This window comes from Fukomys damarensis, unplaced genomic scaffold (genome assembly GCF_012274545.1).
Source record: "Fukomys damarensis isolate Sample0158 unplaced genomic scaffold, DMR_v1.0_HiC HiC_scaffold_26, whole genome shotgun sequence".
Taxonomy (NCBI): Eukaryota; Metazoa; Chordata; class Mammalia; order Rodentia; family Bathyergidae; genus Fukomys; species Fukomys damarensis.
The window spans coordinates 18,984,842-18,989,490 of NW_022900938.1; the positions used below are offsets into that span (position 1 = coordinate 18,984,842).

Below are 4,649 nucleotides of genomic sequence, written 5' to 3' on the forward strand. Positions count from 1 at the left end.
GTCCTACTTGCCCCTAGGGATTGTGAAGTTAAAGATTGCATAGGGTTAATTGTTGATGTACGCCTTCCCACTTACCCCTCCCCACATTTGGTAAAATACTGATTGCTGTATGGTTAAATGCTTGAGTGACTCATGTGATTGATTTGTTTGAACTGTCCAATAAGCTTGCTGAACCTTCCCCCTGGGATAACAGTATATAATCGTTTTGCTGAGCCAATAAAGCGCCTTTGATCAGAAACCAGACTTGGGCCGTGTACTCTAACTTCTTAAAGATTTCCTTCACAGACATTCAAGATCGGATCGGCCTCTGATGACCCACGAATAAGAGGCGGCTCTCACCTCCTATTCCCCGCGGGACGGGGTCCCCCCAGAGAGCCGCAGTTTTGTTTTTGGTACTGGGGATCAAACTCAGGATCTTTTGCTTACAAGGCAGGTGGTGGAACCCCTTAGCTAAATCCCCGGTGAAGCTACAGGTTTTGGTTGCTAATCCCTATTAAATGTCCACATCCCTCTGGATTCTCTTGTTTATTTTCTATTTTTATTTGGTTTCCAAACTCTAGTTACTTAGTAACATAATACTAAGTATTATCTAAAGCACTAACTTCCAAAACTGAAATACATCCTTTCCTTCCCATTCTCACTGCCATGCTGTTTAATCCTTCATTATTAATCACTTGTTGTGCTACAACAGCACCCCCACCCCACCCCTGACCAAATGATCTCCATACATCTACCTTAATCCTTCTATCTATTCTTTAACACTGCAGCTCGGGTGACTTCTCTCAAACTCAAACTCAATCTGTTCGTGTCTCTGACCAGCTTAAGTCTTTGAAGTGTTCTCCATCACCTACCCACTTGCTCCTCCCCCATTTTTCTTTCTTTACGTTCATTACCACCTGACATACTGTACTGTCTGTTCACTGTTTCCATTCCAATTACTACATAAATTCCATAAAGGCAGTTTTTATTCACTACAATATGTCACCTACATGAATGCACAAACGAACAAATGGACTGATGACTCAGGCCAAAGACCTCTATAACCTGCCACTGGCCTCTTCACTCCCACCTCTTTCAATATTGAATTGTCTAGTGGTCTAAATATAACATACACCTTCATATGCCCTTGTTTTGCCATATTCTGTTCCACGTGTCTGAAATATAAACTCTTCTTACCATCCAATCAACCTACCAAACTATCACCAATATTTTATTTTATTATTTATCTTTAAATTTACAGTCCTGGGGCTCAAAACTAAGGCTTTATGTAGGCTAGGTAAGCACTCCACCACAGGGCTAAGTCCCCCTCTCTAGCACCTATATTTTAGAACTTCTCCAGAAAGCTTCCCTTGATTTAATATACAGTATGGTATATCACTCTTTCTTTTCTTCGTTCTTATCTGTAATTTTATCTACAGTATTTTTTAACTTTATTTTTATTGAGTTTATTGGTACATATTAGGTATACAGTACAGTTACATTCATTGTTGGGATCTTGTACCTTTACATGACAGGTCTTGGTTCTCATTTTTCCCCTTGTCCCTGCCCTCCCTTCACCCCCCTCCTCCCCTCTCATTTACAAACACTTTATTTCCATCTTTTCATTTTCTCACATTTTTTTCTTTTCCCTTTTTACCTTTCCCCTACCCTTCCCACTTTCCCTACACCTTTAGCCCCTTTCTTCCCATTTCACAATGTCAGTTTATAGTAGTTATAATTAAACTCCTGCAACATGTTATCAATTTTCCTAGATTGTGAATTCTTTGAGGCTGAGGACTATTCATCTCTTTATCTTTGGTGCTTAGCACATTACCTGTTATAAAGCAACCACTCTGTAAATGTTCACTAATATATGCCTGACTATTTTTACAAGAGGAATGAAAACATCAAGTTTCAAAAAGTCACTACTCCAAGTCCATGATGAATTTCAGAATAATCAGTGACAAGATAAAACAATTACAACCAACACTATGATTCAAAAAAGGAATAATGCACACATCACCAAATGATTTCAAAGACATAGGGTTGTAATCACATTTATTGGCCTGCCTTTCTTCTCATTTGTCTTCCAAATAGGCTCAGTTCTGTTGCTGGCAATCTGAGGCCCAGCTAAGCAGTAAGAAGTAATAATAATAATCAAGTAATCACTCTCCAAGGAAATTTTTGATGTTCCATTCAATACAAGTTAGTACTGTAATTTATGTTTAGTCAAAATACTAGTGTTCTGATTAAACTTCAAACTATTTGTGCATAACTAGATTTTACCATAGCTGTCTAACCTTAAACCAAAAACAAGAGCATCCCACCAGCTGTGACCTATTGTCATAAATGGGCTATAGTTGTGCCTGGGCTCCTGATGTCTTCAGTCCTTGGAGTAGCCACACACAGGGAATCCTAGAGAGCAACCAGACAGGGAACCCTAGACCAGTCACCTTCAGCCATGAGAAAACTCATCAATTTCCCCAATATAAACATTACTATTTTTACTCCCACACGTGAAAGCTGCTAAATCTAACCATAAGGAAAATGTGCCCTCCTTATTTAGTTCTAATAGTGTGAACTTGCATATAAATGTACAATCACACACAGATGTATACAAATGAGTAGACATAAACAAACATGAAGCCATTAAGAAAAGTGAAAAGTCATAAATTGTAGTAACAGCTAACATAGTATCAGTGTAGACAGAGGGTGGGATGTGATCCTTGATTTTTCTGGGAGGTTTTTTTTTTTTTTGGTACCAAGGATTGAACTCTGGCCCTTGTGCTTATGAGGCAGGCGGCGGAACCACTGAGCCAAATCCCCAGCCCAATTTTTCTCTCTTGCCATTACATGACCAGATTCTAGAAAATGTACCTCCCAATTTTTTTTCCCAATTCCCAATACTATACCTTAGTTCAGAATCCCAGCAATCCTCGTTGGAATAAAAGACTCCTAATTAGTTTCTATTGTCTTTGGACACAAGGAAAATTGCTGTTACTACTATCTGTTGAAGGGTTATGTAAAAGACATTGCACTAAGCATTTGATCTTTTAACTTGGCGTTTTTCCATTCTCACAGTAACACTGCAAATCAGAAATTATCATACTCATTTTTTAAAATGAGGGGACTGAAGCTCTGAGAGGAGCTGACTCGCACAGTCATAGAGGTGAAATTGCTTAGTGGAATTCAAAACCAGGTCTACATTCCCGGTCATGATACTGCTATACTACTCAACCTTCTTCAATTTGGTCCCACTGTAACCTTTCTGAAATATAATTCTAATTATGTTTTGCCCTACATAAAAATCCCATAAACAAGCTTTACCTCTCAAATCTTTATCCCTTGCCTGTTACCCTCCTGCCCCACTAAACTCACAGCAGTTCTCTCATCTGTCTCTCATCTTGTCTCTCACTATGAACACACTGTTTGTCTACCCAGAACATTTTTCTTTTTTGTCAGGCTATTTCCAACACAAATTTCAAGATTTACTTAGACAATCTTTATTCAAGCATGTCTTTTCCTTAACCCATACCCAAAACTGGGTAAATGACGATGTGCTACAACTATCAGTTAAATTTCCTATCACACTACACTATAACTTTACCTAGTCGACTGTTGCTTCCTTAAAAATAAATACTGCATTTCTAAATCTCAAGTACTGCTGGTATTGTATGTATGTGGTACAGGACTCATACATGTTGAATTAATGATGTGTCACTGAGCCTAAGGTCAACTTGGTGTGTTCTGAATCCTAACCTGCCACAAAATACACGTGAAAACCCTACAGCAGAGTTTTTTACTTTTCTTCATCTGTAAAATAGGAGGTAACTGCACCTACCTCATAGCTTGGGAAAGCGTGCAAAAAATAATGGATTTAGCACAATCCCTGACACTTTGAAAATACAAATTAACATTAGCAACATCCTCTTTCACTCCCGAAGTCAACCCATGCTGACAAAGTTACACCTCAGAAAACAGCTTCTCTCAGTAGCTTTCATCAGAGAAGTTTTCCCCAAAAAGTCTGAAGTTAAGATCTCTTACAAACACTTCTCATTCACAGAACCCTGCCTTTTAGCCTCTGGTTATACAGAATTCAGCAGATACTATCACGCTGCAAATCATTATCTAGTACTAGCAGTTTGTCGCTTCCTACTCACTCATCAGTTTCCTCCAAGTCGAAAACCATGCCCTAACGAAGCTGAAGCCAGAACCTTTTTCCAGAGCATCATTGGCCCCCTTTCCACCCCCCTCCCACCCCAATACCCAATTTTTCGCGCATTAGAAGAATCCTTGTGATCAGCTAGTACAAATTTAAATCTCCTCGGAGAAGCATAAGAGCCCCTACTACCCATTCAAAGACCTTGGCCCCCAAAGTACTCATTCATGACAGAGAATGAATTCCGGGCATCAGTTCGGTTACCTGCAAATAGAAGACCAAAATCCATCACTCCACCCTGCCCGCTTCCTGACAGAGTCCAGAGTCGCGTCCACTCCCCCTCCAGAGATGAGTTCGGAGTTTCAGGGAGCCGAATGCTGCCCTCCCTTCCCGCATCCCCGTGCCTTCCCGCAGCACAGGCCCGGCCTGGCCCCTCGCCGCCAGCACCTTCCACAAACCGCTACTCACCGCTTCTTGGGGATGATTCCCGACTCCGGCGTGGCCGGAGCGG

At 40.5% G+C, this 4,649-nt stretch overlaps 1 protein-coding gene across 1 annotated transcript in view; it reads right to left on the bottom strand.

Annotated features, from left to right (window-relative positions):
* Agps (alkylglycerone phosphate synthase) overlaps nt 1-4,643 on the bottom strand; it is a 163,636-nt gene extending 158,993 nt beyond the window's left edge. Inside the window, exon 1 of the mRNA XM_033756298.1 lies at nt 4,607-4,643. The gene's annotated coding sequence lies outside the window, so the exon portion shown is untranslated. The remainder of the gene's footprint in view (nt 1-4,606) is intronic.
* Nucleotides 4,644-4,649: the final 6 nt, after the last annotated feature.